Here is a 20,671-nt window from a genome sequence, read left to right as displayed (position 1 = left end):
CAAAATAAATAATGAAGTAGTATGAATTTATGAAAGAGCATAAAATTATATGTGAAATATAACTGACTTGGTATAGACAAAAGAAATATTCTGAGAACTCATGAAAATTAATGTTGTATAGGTAGAAACAACTTTCTAACTTTTCTATAGCTAGAAAAGAAGACCTTGCAGGTAAGGCAGGGCATTGAGTGATGGAGATCTGAGAGCTGCTGAAGGATTGTGAGATAAGAAGTGATGCTATCAGAGCAGTGTTTAGGGGAGCTGGATGTGTACGGGCCAGAGCAGAGGCTTTTGAAGAGATCCCACTTTGAAATGAGTATGCTGACAGTGGAACTGAGAGGAAGGCATGGAAGAAAAATCAGCAATGTGACGTGGTGATAGATGCTAACTGCATTATCAAGGAGAGGGCTAAATCAAAGGTGATGTCAAGATTTTGCATCTGGCTGTCTGGAGTCATGGGCTTCTCTCAGAGTAAGAGAAGATGGGGAAGGTGGGCTAATGTGCATAAAGAAAAGTCTGAGTTGTGTGAACACAAAATTGCATATCAGGACACCTCTTCATAGTGTCCATGTCATGTGAGATAGGGAATGCTTCCTATTTTTTAAATTCTAGTGAATTTTTCTTCATAACACTTACATACTATGTTCCTTAGAAGCTTGAGAAATCTGCTTAATAAATCATCCCGAGTATTTTCCTATCAAGACATACTGTTTCCATTTCATAATATATTAATCATCCCCTACTTAAAAACAGTTCTGACTTAACTCCAAAACCTAGACCCTTCCCAGTACCAAACACGGCCTCTATAAAGTAAAAATATAAGACTTATGTCACAGAGTTCTTTAGAAGATTTATTAAGATAAAGCATATGAAATATCTATCTCATGGATGTAAATCTTAAATTTTTTAAAAAATGGCTTTGAGAATTAAGTATTCTGATTAAACATAGGAGAAATAAAGCCCAATGGGGTTCAGGCATTTCTTCAAAGAACCAGTAACAGGCAGAGCTAGGATTCAAATATGTACCTGTCTGACTCCAAAAGGAAGCTCTTAATCACAATGTTCTGCATTTTCACATGGCTTACCAGGCTTGGTTTAACTCCAGTTAGCCAGCAGACCTACAGTAAATGAGGATAGCCTGAATGGCTGGTTGTCTCTAAGTCAGCATCATGTCATAATGGAAGAAAATGAGATATAACTTGAAAGTATCTGGATTTAAGAATTACTGATTGTGAGGTTTTAGCAAATAAATTGATTTCTGTCTATTCATCAAAGAAGTTTATCAATAAAGGGAAAATATTTTTTAGACTTCCTTCCTTAAACTTTACATTCTCTGAATCTTTTTCTGCTAAATGCAACAGTAATATTTAGCCCATGTAGTAAGTATGATAATTAAAAAGGGCTATGCAAAGGAAAACACTTTAACATAGTTTATGGGCCATGGACACACTGTTAATGTGAGTACCTGTTTGTTGACTGTACTTAAGGAGCTAAGAAGCATTGTGAGAGCCCCTAAAGCCCAAAGAACAGAGAGAGAAGAGGAAGACAACAGCAAGAAATGATGAGGAAAAGAAGAATTTATTCTATGAAATGGCTTCACCAAAGATTAGCACTTATGGCAATGGAGGGAGCTAGGGAAGGAACTGGACTGTTAACTCCATGATCTTCTGCTCCTGTGCCCCTTCCTCCATCCCCCAATTTTTCTATAATATTATGCACACACATACACACACATACAGAATTGTCCCTCTGGTCCATGGGGGATTGTTTCCAGGATCCCCTGTGGATACCAAAATATGCAAATGTTCAAGTCTCTTATATAAAATGGCATAGTACTTGCATGTAACTTACACACATTCTCCCTTATACTTTAAATCATCGCTAGATTATTTATAATATCTAATATAATGCCAATGCATTACTTCATTTACATGGATTTAATGTAGTATCAAATGTGCCACAAATTCAAGTTTTACTTTTTGGAATTTTGTGGCATTATTTTATTACACATATATTTCATCCACAGTTGGTTGTATCCACAGATGCAGAACCTACAGATAGAAAAGGCTGAATACATATATATACATGCACACACACATATACACACACACACACACACACATATATATATATGTATATATGTTTACATTTTACAAAGATGAACAAATTGCAGCCTGAGGAATATAAAATATTGTTACAAAGATAGCCATGTGCTGTCTACATGTGTGCATTATATTCTAACAAAGTCGACCATTACCATCTTAAAAATATAGTACTCAAATAAACTGTTCCTTTTATCCAAATAAGTAGCATCCTTAGAGAATGTTTCTTTGACAAAGGTTGTTTCTTAGGATGCTATAGGAGGTACAAGTCTGCTCAGGGAGTATCTGCTCAGTCAGTAGTGTAGCCATCTGAACAATGATAGCCTCTGAGTTATGAGCATAAAAGTCATGAGGCAGCTTCCTGGAACTTTCTTTAAGAAACTTTTGTAGTATATACCTTGCTCCCTTCTTTATCTATTCCTCTCTTCAGTCCAGCTTCCTCCAACATGACACCACCTAAATTTGAGGATGTATACTGTACCTATAAATGATAGAAAGGTGAGGACCAAAAGATCCTGGATCTTTGAGGATGCTGTGAGCACACTCTCCATCCTAGTTCTGGATTACATTAGACTAGACTTTTACAATAAAGGAAAAATAAACCTACATATTGTTTAAAAGATTTTTTACTCAGGGGTTTTATAACATCCTTGACCAAAATTACTCTTAACTAATATGGATTCAAATGCAAGCTCTGTCATGTACTAACTTTCTGAACACACATATAAACTTTACACATGGTCCTCAGTTTTCTCATCTTTGAAATAAAGATAGAATACACAATGAAGTTTGTGATAAAGATAAAATAATATAATTAATCAAATGCATTTAACATGATGTCTGATGCAAACTAAAGGTTCAATAAATGGTAGCTGTCATTTTTATTGCACACATAATAATCCCTACATTTCATGGCTTTAATGAAGGCAGAAGAACATTTTTGAAGGTTTTTAATAAAGAAATATATCATTCTTTTGCTTTTACAGTATATGTAGTGTCTTTATACTTGAGAGGATTATAGGATCCACTGCACTGAAGAATAAATTAAAAGATCCTGTGTATATCAACAGAAGTGACTTTAGCTAGTCACCAATCATATCCAGACTTAAGTCACATGATCAAGAAAAAAAAAACCTACATATCATAAACCAATGCAGCTATTTCAGTTGATGTACATTTAAGTACGAATTCTTGTCATGAGATCCAACATCTTTAAGATAGAGAAATGAGAGACATAAGGATGATTGTTATGATAACTATAACATTCCAAAATAAAATTTGGGGTGATTTATGTATGTTAAAATGAACAGGGCATAGAAGATATATCTAGGATAAAAGATAGGACCAGAGAGGAGATGCCCAAGATGGATGACTAGAGACATTGTTTGTTGGATTGTCTCTTTGGGAAAATAGGATATTGAATAGAGGAGAGGGGAAAATAGTGGAGGTCATAAGTGGGTCACAGAGAGAGACAACAGAGACAGCAGGGGACCCCATGGAAAAAAATGGTGAAGCTGAGAAGGATGAAGATAAAGAGGAGAAGATATTAGCGAGGCTTAAATCCATATAGGCTTGGAGCCCAGTGAATGGGGAAGGGAGGATTCCGCTCCCTCCCCTACACGCCTTTGGTAAACAGCAGGCCGCTAAGTTTACTGAAGGCTTTTCTACCATCCATGAGCCCTGGCATGGCAGAAAATAAAGAATAGTGGGGTGAACTAGTAAGTCCCAGAAGTTTGGGCAGTCTATGAGGGGCTGCCCCCAGCAGAGTGCCATAAGTGTCATAGAGTGCCAACTTTCTTCTATCCAGACATTTCTTCCCCTGTACATCCCTTATGCACTTCAACCAAGAAAGCAGTTTGAGCTTGGGCTGACTGGGAGCTATAGCCCCTCCCTGATCCACTATAGCCACGAGAGTAGTTTGAGCCGAGTTCACGAATTCTAGCAAGAGTGCACTCCAGGCTGAGGTCTCCACAGAAACTGGGGGCCACACTTCCTTCATTGAAGCCTTGTGGTGGAACAGGGGTGTACAATTAGGAACTCCCTGCCACCAGCATTTTGTGGAATCATATGCTGACAGCTCAGACAAGAGAGCAGGTCCTGGTGCCTATGGATATATCAGATGGGAGAGTTTGGTGGGGTGTTGAGGAATGGAGATCTGGGAGCATGCCCATTCCCCTACTGGAGAACCACCATATTAGATAAGAGTGTAGCATTTAGAGAGGAACAGCCCAGTCCCTTGTTTCATGGTAAGTAAATGCGTTCCTCTCAGGCTTGCCTGCTGACCAGGTACTAAGGTGTCTCTCCCATTTATTACAACAGGAAGAGCAGTTTGAGCCAAGAGGTTCAGGACTGGCCACTTCTCTCTGGCAGGAATGCGCTCCAGGCTGAATTTCTCGCAGATAGTGGGGCCCACACTTCTTCCTTTGAGGACCAGTAGTGAAACAGGGATGCACAATCTAGGAACTCCCTGCCTGTCAGTGTTTCATGCAGATGCATGCTAATCAGTGAGATTAGAGAGCTGGATTTGGGTGGTAAGTGAGCACATTTGGACGGAACTGATGTAGAGAGAAAGGATCACTTACACACTCTTGGTGGGACTGCAAACTAGTACAACCTCTATAGAAAATATTATGGAGATTCCTCAAAAAACTAAAAGTAGGCCAACCATTCGATCCTGCAATCTTACTAGTCAGAAAAAAAAGTCCTTTTTTCCCCAAAGGAAAAAAAAAAGTCATTTTATCAAAAAGATACTTGCACTAGAACATTTATTGCAGCACAATTGCAAACAAAGATGTGGTATCCACTCAAGTGCCAATCAATTCATGAGTGGTTTGATAAAATGAGGTATATGTGTACCATGGAATTCTACTCAGCCATAAAAAAATGAATTAATACATTTTATAACAATCTGGATGGAACTGGAGAGACCATTCTCCTTAATAAAGTATCACGAGAATGGGGAAAAAAGCACCACATGTACTCACTATTAAATTGGAACTAACCAAAAAGTACTTATGTACATAGATGGAAGTAAAACTCAATGGAAATAAAGCAGGTGGGAAGGGATAGGAGAAGAATTGGTGAAATCACACCAAATGGGTACAATGTGCACCATCTAGGTGATGGGCACAATTATAACTTTGTCTCAAGCAATGCAGAAGCAATCTATGTAACCAAAATATTTGTACCCCCATAATCTTCAAAAATTTATAAAAGAATGTAAAAAATAAATGAAATTAAAATAAAAATTCTATTTAAAAAATAAAAGGTAGGACCAAATATCACAAGTCAGTACAGAGGTCCTGAAAGTCTATCTAGCCACTAAGTTTGGGGAGCAGATATGTTTCATAGTTTCTTAGCAGAGAAATTATATTGGAAAATGAGAGCAGTTGAAGTGTTCATTGTCTGTGAGTCAAGGAATAGCATGTTTTCTGGAGGAAATAAAGAGAGATCTATTACATAGGAAATCTATTTCCCAATTAAGAACCAAGGGGAAAATTTGGTCTCCAGTGGATGAGGTTGAGAGGTGTGATCAATCTCAGATGCAATGTATTATACATTTCAAAATCGTTGAGAGTAAATTTCAAACTTTCTCACCTCAAGAATAAGTATTCGAGCTGATGGAATATGTTAATTAGATTTATTTAATTGTTCCACAGTATATTCATAAATCATAATAGCACATTTTACCTCGTAAATATATACTATTATTTTCTGTCAATGTAGAATTAAAAATATTTTTTTTTTGAAAAAAGAATTGGGACCCAACTTGGGTAACTCTTTGATCATCTGACACTACTAACTAATCTCAGTTATTTCTGAAAAAAAAAAATTGGTTCCCTTTTAATAAGAAAGCTTTTAGTCTATGCACACTCCAAGGGCTGTGTATGAAAGGATGTATATGTGTTTATGTGTGCATGTGTCTGTGCACACATTTGTAGCGTGAAAGGAAAGATGAGGAAATAGAAGGATTGTATTACACTGAATGCTGGTTTATATGCTGAGAATTCCCTTCCAATACAACTTCTGAACATGCACACACACACACACACACACACACACACACACCCCTATACCAAGCAAACATACAAACAAAACATTTTCTGTGATAATCAGAATTAAATTCAAGATAATCACAAATTTTAATTTAAATTATAAAAATCGAGTCTTCCTCATTCCTAAAACATAGTCAATAAAACTATAGGTAAAAAGCCAAAAATCAAGTCTTCAAAATTTTGACTGAATTCATTTAGTAAGTATATTCTTTGAAATCAATAGTTGGAAGTTGTGTTAATTTAAAAAGCCCATATGGGGCAGGGCATGGTGGCTCACGCCTGTAATCCTAGCACTCTGGGAGGGTGAGGTGGGAGAATCATTTGAGCTCAGGAATTCGAGATCAGTCTGAGCAAGAGTAAGACTCCATCTCTACTAAAAAAACAGAAAGAAATTAGCTGGACAACTAAAACTATATAGAAAAAATTAGCCGGGCATGGTGGCACATGCCTGTAGTCCCAGCTACTCTGGAGGCTGAGGCAGTAAGTAGGATTGCTTGAGCCCAGGAGTTTGAGGTTGCTGTGAGCTAGGCTTATGCCACAGCACTCTAGCCCAGGCAACAGAGTAAGACTCTGTCTAAAAAAAAAAAAAAAAAAAAAAAGCCCATATGGGTTCCTTATGGATTGTAAAATATTTAAATATATGTTATTTGTTAATATTAATCCATGTTTGATGAAAATAGCATATACAGAATGACAGCTTAATTCCAAAATTTACTTTTTATAAAATGTTTATAATCCAAAAAGAAACTGAGATCAGTTATTTTTATTTGAATTAGAATGACATATATTATGCTTATTTGGGCTTTTGTTTTTCTTTTGGGACTAGTAAAATGTTCCGGATAAAAAGTATATGTCAATTCCTGTATTCATATTCACAGTTAAAACTGGAAACCCATTTGAGGAAGTGCTTTCATCACATTCAAGAGGAAGCAACACTTCACAAACCAGCATAAAAATAATAAATCTTCAAATCTTTTCTATTTGCTGTTTGCCATCAGCAGTTTTAGAAAACCTTTCCACTGTCACCTCCATTTGATTTTGGCACATAAAGCCCAACAACAATAACCACAAACAAACAAATAAAAATCCCTACCACCTAGAAAGAAATCACAGCAACAAATCAAGAAACTTCTACTAACCTCCTGAGGAAAATAAACACCAGCATATGTAAAGTAAATAAGAGAACACAACCATTTCTCTTAGAGATAATAATATATGCTGTTATTGGATAAACTTGAAAATTCATCTTCTCAATGCATTTCCCATTGTCATGTGTCTGAGGGGAATTTAAATTCTGAAATTTCTTGAGATGCTTGATACACTGAAACTTTCAGACAATCTTGAATCTTACACTTCATATGTGATATGTTGACTTATCTTTATCTTTGTGTTGAATCACTGCCCAAGGCACACTGGCAGCTACATGGCTGGAACTATTTATATTTTCCTCTGGAATACAAGGATCATGTAGACAGCAGAACACAGGCAGGCAGAATTATGCCTGTGTGTTGTTCTAGAACTTTGGGATAAGGCCACCTAGGCATGTAAAAAATATAAAATAAAATAAAATACATTTGTTTATTATCCCTCAGGGTTCTGCTCCTCTGAGGATGCCTGGGCTGGCTAGCAAATGGTTTGATGGCATGTTCAAATCTGAGAATGTATGCTTCCTATCCATTACAGCTCAACTGTTTAGTATAACAAAGGACTTATGTGTTGCTGAAAAAAGGAGATTAGGCCACCCTCACCAGCATCCTCTGAAAGGTAGCTTGGACCTTTCTTCTCTCTGTTTATGTAATTGCAGGAGGATCTTCTTAACCTTGAGTTTAACAAGTTTCTTAAGCCCATTGACCACCACAAATGCACTTCAAGGATAAATGGAGAAAGAAAAGAAATATAGTAATCTCATAAACAGAGACCTCATCTCAAATTCAAGTTCAGGTAATTATTAGCTATAGGATCTCAAGCAAAGCATGATTTCTCTAAGTTAAATTCTTCATCTGTGAGATAGAGAAAATACTTGTCTTATGGGTTTCACTCAGCAGAAGATAAATACTCATTAAAATTGGGTAACCTATAGCCTAAAACTGTGGACCTTATAGAAAAAAGTATAGATTTTATCTTAGACAAATTAAGTACTCAGTAAATATTTACTAATTTAAATTAAAATTAATGGGAGTAGAAAACATAATTTTAATGTTTTATATTATGTGCTACCTTAATATCTGGTGAAACCAGGAGAGCTTCAAATGGCTTACCTACAAGTTCTTCTCGTTACTTTGCTCCCATGGATATGGTCCCTAGCCAAACAACCTTCCTTACAGCAAGGACCTGGCACAGTGCCTGCTTACTGTGGAGCAGGCTTTGGTTCTTTGCAAGCCTACAGAATTATTCAAACAAGCTAATCACATCCTCTCCTGGGATCCAGGGGTCACTTTACCCTCCAGATACTAATACGAAACCTGCCTTCCATAGATCCTACTTGTTCACTGTCCCTAAATACAGCACAGTGTCCTCCTTTCCCAGTCTATGACTTTATATGATTAATAAATTGCTGTTGATCTCATCTGCCCAGTGTCTGGTGTAGTGTGCATGGACATCCCCGTAGCCATAGGGTGGGAACCCCTCACCAACAAGGTGAGTTGAAGGTGATTAAAACAATGAGTAAATTTTTTTTTTTGAATGGGAAAACAGGGGAAAAAAGGAAAAAAAGTAAGAGAATGCAAACAAATAAGCTCATGAGAGATAGAAGAAAAAGTTAGACTCATTGGTTTAATATGGTCTGTCACAATTGTTCCAAAAGTTGCCTCTTCCTAAACACTTGGCGTATTCAAATGAAAAAGGGAGAGTGATCCAGTAATATTTTTCAAGTTTGTAAATTGATTGATGAGAACAGTTTTTCAAATGCACAATTGAATATTGGAAATTTTGTATCTTTCTGGATGAGAAGAAAAGAAATAAAAGTAAGGCCTTGTGTGCATTTATTTTGAGACATATTGCATAAGATCAGCAATAACACTGGTGTTCTTTGGTGTATCAGTGTAGGTTGGAGAATGTGGGCAGACAGCCTGGTTCTCATGAAGAAATCTCACTTCTCTGGAGGCTGACATTTAGAGATTTTGTGTTAGTTATGTCTTCCTTGAATTGCTTTGGAGACAGGAGGGCTTCATAAATACAAACTTAATTAAATATGAAGACTTAGTGGTAGATTTGAAATGAAGAGGTGGAAAGAGCTCACACTGCCATGTTCTTCAAAGAGTCAGTTTTCTTAAATCAGTAGGAAAGTCATGATAAATCCTCTGCTAAAGTTCAATCCCTATTTTAAGGAGGTGATGCATATAATTAAAATACTTATGAAATAAATTTTTGTTTCTCTATAGGAAATAATCAGGATAGGAGCAACAGAATTTTCCTCACACTTGTTTCCTTAGAACAAAAGTAAATAACCTTTTTTGTACTTATACAAACTTTGCTTGCTATATTGATAAAAATAACTGTTCTCTGAGGAGCCAAAAAGCTTTACGTTTGTATCCTTAATCTACCATTGTACCAGAGGTCTGTCCCGGGCAAGTAGCAAATTCCTGAATTATTTGAAGGAAAAGGCAACAGAATAATATCCCCACAGTTAATTGTTTTGCTGTATTTGATCATATGTGTATCTTTGCCTTTATTCATCAATATCATCCAGCACATCTGGCACTTAATAAGTATCACTTTTTCTCTCCTGCTACCATTCACTCCATTTTTAAAGGGCTGTAACATGAAACATGTTAAGACATTCTAGTTCCAATGGATCACTCTACCCTTCCACATGACCCTTTTCTCATTCTCCCAGTTCTCTAAGGATATTTGATTTTCCTTCTCATTTCATGAGGTCAGAGATACTATTTCTACAATCAAGGAATTTCAATAAAATTGACTGGACTATGGAGTGATAATGTTGGACGTAGGTCCTATCTTTTAACTGCTCACATACCATGAGTTAAGTTTCAAAGAAAGCATTACCCAATTTTATTCTACTGCCATTTGATAGTTCATACATTACAATTTTTCACTTGATATAGATTTTATCGAATCACTCCAACAGAAAGCAAGGAAGTAGGAGGAAGCAGGATGTTAACCAAGTGAGTTTTTATTGTAATCATCAATCCTCTTTGTGTCTGTGTGTGTTTATTTGGATAGGGCTGTGTATGGTTTTGATATGAAAGGGAATAAAGAACAAGTTGGATGGAAAGGCATAAAAAAGCAACACCAATTACAATAGTCTTTTGCAGAGGAAAAGCTCTGACTTTGAATCTTTGTATACATTCTCTAGTAATCATATCAACACGTGCGATTCTCTATATCTCTCCTTGCTTCTCTGATATTATTACCTTCTTCCTACCACAACCACTGGGTCATCATACCATCCAGTTATTACTTTTCATAAAGATGGTTGAAATCAGTTAATAAACAAACAGCAACAAGAACAAGATGAACAGCTCCCTACACTGCTTCCTAGCTTCAAACCAGTTACTATTCTATTGAAAATCAACCTTCTCTTTTTGTCTGTGTTTAAACATGATCATGTATGAAAAAGGCCCAGAAACAGTTTCTCTTTTCTTTCTTTGTGTTACAGACTTTAGAGAAACCATAAATTAGCAAGAGCTTGACATAAGAGAACCTAACCTAAGTTTATGATAGAGATGGAAAAGGATGTAAAAGAAAATCAAAGTTTTGTTGGCAAATACACAAATGGAAAATATCCTTCTTCTTTGATCTTTTTTTGTTATTGAACAATAAAAATATTCCTTTAGAATACAATTTGTTTAATTGACCAAAATTTCTCAAAAATAACGATCATAGAATTTGAATTTAATGTTCTTCAGGAATATCTTACTGTGAGGAGTGGGAGTGCAAGCTATTATTATTTGAGACAATATTTGGTGTTCTTCAGAGATTATTTTGTTTAATCCAGTGGTATCCATGTGATTATTTCTATTTTTTAAAAGGTAACTGATGCTCCTGGGGGTTAAATCATACTTCAAAAGTCCTATGAAGCCAAAATATAATAGTAATCCTAGATCTTGGAATTCCAGAGACTGTGCTTTTCCTGCTACCTCACTAATGTTTTATTGTAAGACACTGAAAAACCATTGTTTTGACTTCTGTCCAGCCCTTGTCAATCCATTTAACCCTGACCCCATGATTAATTTACTTCCAAAATAGATATTCCCAGGCATTTGTAATTAGATTAAGCACATTTCTTCTATTACAATATAACTCTAAACAGAGCAAAAAGCTGATTTATTCCCTCCTTGAATTGGACTCTTTCCCATATGAAGGTTGATTATTTGAGGACTTGAGGATTGATAATAGTGTGTGCTCCTAAAAAAGACTGAAATAATTGCAGGGACCCATACAGTCGATGGCCTCATCCCTGCCTACATGTTTTCATCTCCACTTCCAAAATTCTCCCAAGTAATTCTTCTTTGGAAAATTTCCAACAATTACAATTTTTTGTACTTATACAAACTTTGCTTGCTATATTGATAAAAATAACTGTTCTCTGAGGAGCCAAAAAGCTTTACGTTTGTATCCTTAATCTACCATTGTACCAGAGGTCTGTCCCGGGCAAGTAGCAAATTCCTGAATTATTTGAAGGAAAAGGCAACAGAATAATATTGAAAAAGTTCTTAAATCCTACATGGAAATGGATATATTGCACTCCGATGAACAAACTAGAGGATATTAAAATAAGTAAGATTAAGGCCTTGACTTCAAAGAGTTACAGTCTAGTGCAAGAGTTTCTTGAATACAAACACCAAGTTTCCTAAGGATTCTGTTTCATATCATTCACATATTTATGCCTTCTCCCCACAGTTAAACTAAACAATCTCAAAAATAATTTGTCATAATATATCAACCCTATTTTGCAAGATAACACTTACTTTTAATAAGAACTCTCCAGAGACAATAATAACCCAAATGAATAACTCCAAAGGAAGAAATTTCAGGAACTCCAGCACATTGCTTATGGAGGTTTGGTATAGATAGGTAACAAATACCACAGTATCCCTCAAGTGTCATCCACCTATTTTTATCTACATATATGACTAACACTGATATGTAATATGCCACATTCCCCCATGGCAATAAACTAACTTAATTCAGAAAACTTGACCCACTTCCTGGATGAGACGGTGGCATTATTTTAATATTCACCATTTACATATAACTTATTATGTTCTGTATCTTTATAAGGTGGTATTTCGAGAGACAAGCAGTTCTTATGTGGCCTGAATAATGTCAGACTTTTCACATTATTAGTATTCAGGCTTTGGGTTAGGGAACAAAGTTGCCAGCAGACCTGAAGATGTGTTTAGAATACACTCAGTGTTAAGAGCCCTTTCAGTGATTCAGATCAGTTACAATTTTTTCTTGTATTAAGCTAGAGCAATTGAAGAGGAAAGATGCCTGCTTTTTTCTTTAGGGAGGAGGGGAGATCCTAATATCTTAACCCCAAACAAAAACGTTGAGTGTATGCAAATTTGCCCTTTTATAATATGAACCGAATTGTCCATCACTGCACAAAGAGAGAAAAAAAAGGCATTCCCAAGGTCATGTTTTCTGAACACTTTATTGTACAATGGCAATTCAATGACCTTTCTGAAATAAAGATATATTAAGATCAACCTGATTTGTTTAGTCAATGGTAATGTTATCATGGTCATACATATAAATCAATGAGATAAAAAGAAAGAGAAAAAGAAACACACCAGAGGCCGATTGAGCTATTTAAAACAAACTATTGTCATCTTCATTTTGGTAAAGTTGATATGAATATCTGAATAATCTGTTTTTCCCTCAGACATTAATAATTGAAGTCTGGTAATCTTCTGAAGAGAAAATAAGATGAAAAAAGCAACTGCTTCCATGGCCTTTTTTTAAAGCTAATGATTTGGTAAGCAGGGTGTAGATACTGGGACAAGGAGTAGGCTATATAAAGAGGAACTGTATGGATATTGCTGATAATATTTTGAGAAAATTGGAAATGTACATCATATGATATATTAAAACTTTCTCAAATATTGTACAAGAATATTGTTTAACTGTAATTATGAGCAAGAAACAGGATAAAGATGTTAAACATACCTTAATAAAATATTCAGAAATAAGAATGTTTGTGCCACAGATTATAACTATTAAAATTTAGCATTTTTTTTCTAGTGAGGTTTCAGGGTTGCTTACCTTCTAAAATGTTGTCTAGAAATCCTTTTGGTTCAGAAATAACTCAAAACTATAATCATATATCACTTAAAACAGGGAAACATTCTAAGAAATGCGTTGTTAGGCAATTTCATCATTGTGGGAACATCATAAAGTATATTTACAGAAACCTGGATGGTATAGCCTACTACATCCCTAGGCTACATGGTATGACCCAGGGATCCCCAGCCTTTTTGGCACCAGGGACTCATTTCATGGAAGACATTTTGTTCACAGACCAGGGAGGGTGAGTGGTTTCCGGATGATTCAAGAACATTACATTTATCGTGCACTTCACTACCATTATCATTACATTGCAATATATAATGAAATAATTACATAACTCATCATAATACACAATCATTGGGAGCCCTGAGCTTGTTCTCCTGCAACTAGATGGCCCTATCTGGGGGTTATGGGAAACAGGGACTGATCTGACCGGAGGCGGAGCTCAGGTGGTAAGTGATCCATAGGGAGCTGCTGTAAATGCCTATGAAGCTTCTCTCACTGCTTACCTCCTGCTTGCAGCCTGGTTCCTAACAGGCCATGGACTAGTACCTGTTTGTGGCACCGCAGGTATCCCCTATTGCTCCTAGTCTACAAACCTGCACAGCATGTTACTGTGCTGAATGAATATTGTAGGCAATTGTAACACAATGGTATTTGTGTATCTAAACATGGGAAGGTAATGTGTTGTGGAATAATGATACAAAATCTATGATGTCACTAGGTAATAGAAACTTTTCAGCTCTATTATAATCTTATGAGACCACCATCTTATATATGGTCCATTTTTGACTAAAACAACCTTATGCAGTATGTGACTGTATTTGCAACTAAAGGGAGCACATGCTGAAAATGTGATGTCAGAATTTTTCCCCTGATTGCAGGAACAAAAGGGTCCATTTTGGCATATTTATGTATAGATATAATTAAATATATATTGCCTTCAATTAAAGATTGTAATTATTGATATTTTAATTTTCTTATAAGGCCTTTGAAGATAGCTGAAATCATATAATACATCATGTCTTTTTTTCTTTTAATGTATTTTGTAATAAGTATTTCATTATCAATCAAGGTTTTAAGACAAATACAAAGTGCTCTCAAATTCATGTTTTCCTTAAAGGACTTATGAATAAAAACTCATCCTCTCTTTTAATTTAAAATTAAGCAGCATCCCTGATCCTGATCATTAGAAGTAGATAGGAGGTCATTACCATATCTGGACATTTTTATATGTAGAACTGCAAAATTTGGAGAAATGTATGAAAGAAACTGGGGAGAAATCCAAAAGCTTGTCCTAATAATATACATCCCTGTAGCAAAAGAAAATTCCAAGCTGCTTGGTTTGCAGCTCAAGTCTCAGAAACTGGTTTAGAACTGTTCAACTGAATGAAACAAAAACAATCTCATTTTGTACTTCTTGTAAATGAAAGCTGCATTTGAGTGGGTACATCTGTCATGTGTTGCAACAGGAATTTTCACAAATATGATTCGTTAATTAAATTCCCAAACAACTCCTCTAAATAAAAATATTATTCCTAGTGTTAACACTCTGGCCCCCAATAATTAATAACAATGATGATAATAATAATAGCAGCCATTTTGGCAACTGCCTCCCAAGAATTGATCAAGCACTTCTATATCTTTAGAGTGTATTATCTCAACTAAAACTTAATCTCAAACCATTATCTTGGATGTAGATATTTTACAGAAATAGAGACTTTATTTACATACCTATATGGATGTATAGGTAGATAGGCAAATAGAAAGATAGGTTTATTTTTGTTCTATATATATAATACCAACACTACTCAAGGAAAGAGAAATATATAAAAGCTTTTCATGTGAGACTAAGCTTTAAAAATACTGATATATCTAGTTCTGCATATTACATTCCTATGTAATAGGAATATTACATAACTTGTCCAAAGCCATATAGCCATTAGATGGAACGGCATGTCATGACACAAATTCAGATCTGTCTTATATCAACATGTGTACTTCCTCCTTTAAAACATCCTGGTGCATAACTGTCCTGAAATGTCAACAGAGTAGGCAAATTCTCTACATGGTGGGATAAGATTTCTGCCTGAAAAATAGAAATTAATGAGCCTGTCTGAAATTCCACTTCCCTAGCATGATCTCCTCTAGTTTTTTCCTAGGCTTTTGATCCTTAAAAACCTCTGAATTTAATATGAGTTACCTTAGAACAAGAAAAATCTTACTTAAGTAACACTTAGGGGTAGGGATGGGCAGATTATTATAATTGAAAACAAGCTGAAAGCAGAACCCAAATGCAAACAGCAAAGGGGCATTTAAAGGAATGTGGGCACCAGAAAGAACACCAGAAACACACCTGTCCACTTTGCCTGGACTTAGTCACCTGTGTGTGTGTGTGTGTGTGTGTGTGTGTGTATAGAACAAACAAAATGGAGACCCCAGGCATTATTTAGCTATACCAATTTGCATAGTATATAAAATAAATAATTATCTGTTTTGATCTGAAATTTTTCCAAGAAGTATTTGTATGAATCTCATTTATTGGCTAATCATTCAATCATGTCATTCTCACTTTGCTTGGATAAGCACAGTCCAAAACACAGAGACTGCTGTGCCACTCTAAAAACAGAGCCAGCAATAAGAAACACTGTATAAGATACTTTTATTGGTTGTTCAGGCTACAAAGCCACCAACAGAGGTTTGATTCTTTTCTTTATTTCTAAGCTAACATCTTTCTTTTCTTGCCATCACTTTTTTGTCAGTCTTACCTTATACTTCCCTGTATCTGCCAACATTTGGCTGCATCAGATAAATTTACTACTCTCCCTTCTATCATTTATTTTCTACTTCTTGGATGTTTCCAGACAAAAACATCATTTTATTTTTTCTTCAAAAAGTGATACTAATGGGTTTTGCCTCTCTTGATTCTAAAGATAGGTGCTGTATATTTTGCCCTGAAAATTGCAGAACTAGATATATCAGTAATTTTAAAGCTTAGTCTCACATGAAAAGCTTTTATATATTTCTCTTTCCTTGAGTAGTGTTGGTATTATATATATAGAACAAAAAAACCCCTATCTTTCTATTTACCTATCTACCTATACATCGATATAGGTATGTAAATATATATTTTATTAAACTTTGCTCAAACTTAATGGAAGAAGATACCCCAAATTATACCAAATATGTGAAGAAAAATAAAGGCATCTAATATCTAATTCATTGAGGATCTCACTATGATTAAATTGATCTCAAAGCCTAAATATATATTATATTATATATCATATATTTACATATAAATATATTAATATTTAATGTTTACATGTAATATATTTACATATATGTATACAGTATATGTTTGTATATATATATATACACATATATAATATAGAACTATCTTAAAATTGAAAATAAAAATTCAATGATATTTTGTGTGCAAATCCCCACATGAGATATTAGGTAGTTATTATTTTTTTTGAAATACATATTATTTAACCCTTGGTCTATCAATTTTAGAAGAGATGCTATCTGAAGTTTTAATGAAATAAACAAACAACATCAAATATAAAAAATACAATTTGAAGCACAGAAGATTTGTTGCTTTTATTGCTCTTCTGGGTTATTTTTTAAAAATCAGTCTCCATTAAAATAGTTTAGATGGATGCACTAGTCAGCATCCTCCAGAGTAGAATAGATATAGTTAAGTATGTTGCTATAGATATATTTATTTATAAATTTAAAAAAAAAGATTTTTATAAGGAATTGGCTCATGTGCGTAATGAGACCAAGAAGTACGAAGATTGGATTCAGTAAGCTGAAGACCTAGGATAGTCGCTAGTGTGGTTTCAGTCAACTTCCAAAATCCTGAGAACCAGAGACCTAATGTAGTAAGTTGGAGTCTGAGTACAAGAGAAAACCAAACTCCCAGATCAGTCAGTCAGGCAGACCAAATTTCCCTTTTACTTAGCTTTTTAGTTCTGTTTAGGACTGCAATTGATTGGACAAGGGTCATTCACATCACAAAGGAAAATTCACTGTTTTACTGGTTCTATCAATTCAAATGTTAATCTCATCCATCATACCCTCATGCCATCATAGACACATCCAGAATGTTTGAACAAAATGTCTGGGCACCCTGTTGCCCAGTCAGGTTGATGCATAAAATTAACTATCACAGCAGGCAAAAGATTTCCACGGGAACTAAAGGTATCTAAAGAAAGGCATCTAATATCTAATTCATTGAGGATCTCACTATGATTAAATTGATTTCAAAGCCTAAATGCCCCCTAGATTATATGCTCACAGAGTCAAAAAGAACCTCTCCTGTCTTTACCTTGGTAAAATAAATATCCTCTCCTGTTTTCCTCTGATACATATATAGTTTCATTTTTAACATTTAAACCTCTAATCCACTTGAATTTGAAGTTTATCATTGCATATAGCAATGGGAATGAATATTCATATGGAATGAATATTTTGACTGCAGTACAATTGTAATTACATAATATCATCACATAAAATTGATACATTTCTATATGTTTAAAATAGAAGATTTGTTAAATAAACTGCGGTACATAAACACAACAAAATGTTATGCAGATATAAAAAATAATTTAGGACTCTACAAATTAACATAGAATGATGTCTAAAAAGAACTTCAAAAGAGTATACACACACACACATATACATAAACACACAAACACACAAGCCACACACATACGCACATACATGACCTGAATGAAAATTAGAATCAGAGAATATTTAATCTTAGTGGTAAAATACACTAAGCAATCAAGCATTTGTTTCACTATTGAAGTAACTGAGATTCAGAGTCAGGGAATGGCCTAACTCCAGAGCACAGATCAAGTCAGAAGCAATATCTTCCACAACTCAAAAGCAACAGGCTTGGAATGAACATAGGAAAGCTACCCTGTATTCTATTGGAGTGAATATTAACTACAGCGCTTTTATTGTACCAAAATCCAGATGAAGGTGCTGTGCCTTACTGTATTTGCTGGTGGCTGTCTTAGCAAATGAACGACTTACCCCACAAGTTATCTCCTCACACCACTAGTTTCAGAGAATGAATCAGGGAGGCGACTCTGAAAAGGCAGATTTCCACAGGCTGTTTCACCTGAAAATCATGAGACATAGAATTATCATCATAAACAATATTCTTCTTACCAAGTCATTTATTATTCTGCACATTGTGTCCACTTATAAGATTTTGCTTCATACTTGAATACAGAGATAAAATTGGAAATCATAGAACTGTGAGAGTACAGAAAAGAGTTCTCAATTGTAGAGGAAGGTATATTGATTACTCCCTTGGATGCACATAGAAAATTATTCAGAGTGCATCATAAATTAGTTTTTTAAAAAATCCTCAACAACAGTCAGCATAATGCAATTCACAAAACAAAGGTAGACTTTGTTTCATTTTCTAATGTGTAGTAAAGGGAGGAAAAATAATGAAGCCACACAAATCATTAAAAGATATTACTTCATTCACCATAGGTGTGATTATAGTAATTTTTCAAGCTTTATTCAACCAAAATTGTTTAAAATGTCATCCTTGTTCCACGAGGTGTGACTTTAGGTTGTTAATTTGCGATGTTTTAATCTTTTTGATATAGATATTTCATGTTATAAAATTCCCTCTTAGCACCACTTTTACTATATCCCAGAAGTTTTGATATGCTGTGTAACTATTCTCATTTGTTGAAAAAATTTTTAGATTTTCATTTTGATTTCATTATTGACCCAAACTTAATTCAGGAGCAATTTGTTTAATTTTCATGTATTGATATATGTTTAAGAATTCCCTTTGGAATTTATTTCTAGTTTCTTTCCACTGTGATCTGAGAAGATACTTGATATAATTTTGATTTTTAAAAATGTATTAAGACTTGTTTTGTGGTATAATATATGGTCTATCTTGGAAGACGTTCCATGTGATGATGAGAATAATGTATATTCTGCTGTTGTTGGATAGAATATTCTGTAAATGTCTGTTAGTTATGTTTGTTAGAAAGTCACATCTAAGCCCAGTGTTTCTTTGTTAATTTTCTGCCTCAATCATCTATCTACTGCTGTCAGTGGGGTATTGGAGTTCCCCACTATTATTGTATTGTGATCTATCTCTTTACTTAAATCTAGTAGAATTTGCTTTATGAATTGATGTGTTCCAGTGATGGGTGTATATATATTGAGGATTATTATATCTTCTTGTTCAATTTATTCGTTTATCATTATATAATGACATCCTTTGTCTTTTTTACTGCTGTTGCTTTAAATTCTATTTTATCTAATGTAAGTATAGCTACTATTGCTTGCATTTGGTTTACATTTGCATGAAATATTTTTATTCAGTCATTTACTTTGAGTCTATAAGAATCTTTATCAGTTAAGCAAGTCTCTTGAAGACAGCCTAAATTTGGGTTCTGTTTTGTTTTTTTTTTATCCATTCCACCAATCTTTAAAGGGAGGCATTTAACCCATTTACATTCAAATTAATACTGATATGTAAAGTTTTGTTCATGTCATAATGTTAATTGTTACCTAATTCTTTTGCATACTCGTTGTGTAATTGTTTTATAAAGCCAGCAAAAGAAAATAAAGATCAGAGAAAAACAAAGAAATGAAAACTGAAAAATGATACAAAAGATCAATGAAATGAAAAGTTGGTTCTTTGAAAAATAAGGAAATTTGACAGACTACTAGCTAGATTGACCAAAAATAGAAGAGAGAAGTTTTAAATAAACTCAATCAAAAATGAAAAAGGAGACATTACAATTGATGCCACAGAAATACAAGAGATCGTCTGAGACTACTATTGATCTCTCTATGCCCACAAATAAGAAAACCTAGAATAAGTTAATAAATTCCTAGAAACATAACATCTCCCAACCCTCAATCAGTAATAGAAATAGTGAACTGACCAATAATGATTAATGAGATATAATAAATAATAAAATATCTCTCAACAAAAACCATACTAAGACCAGATGCATTCACAGCCAAATTCCACCAGACATACAAAGAACTGCTACCAATCCTACTGAAATGTTCCCAAAGGATTAAGAAGGAGGGAATCCTTCATTATTTATTCTATGAAGCCAGTATCACCCTGATACCAAAACCAGACATGGACACAATACTGAAGGAACATTGCAGACCAATATCCCCAAAAAACATAGATGTAAAAGTATTCAGCTAAAGACTAATGAACTGAACACAATAGCGCATCAAAAAGATAAT

The sequence above is a fragment of the Microcebus murinus genome, chromosome 3 (genome assembly GCF_040939455.1).
Source record: "Microcebus murinus isolate Inina chromosome 3, M.murinus_Inina_mat1.0, whole genome shotgun sequence".
Classification (NCBI taxonomy): Eukaryota; Metazoa; Chordata; class Mammalia; order Primates; family Cheirogaleidae; genus Microcebus; species Microcebus murinus.
Note: the sequence above shows the minus strand (reverse complement) of the source record.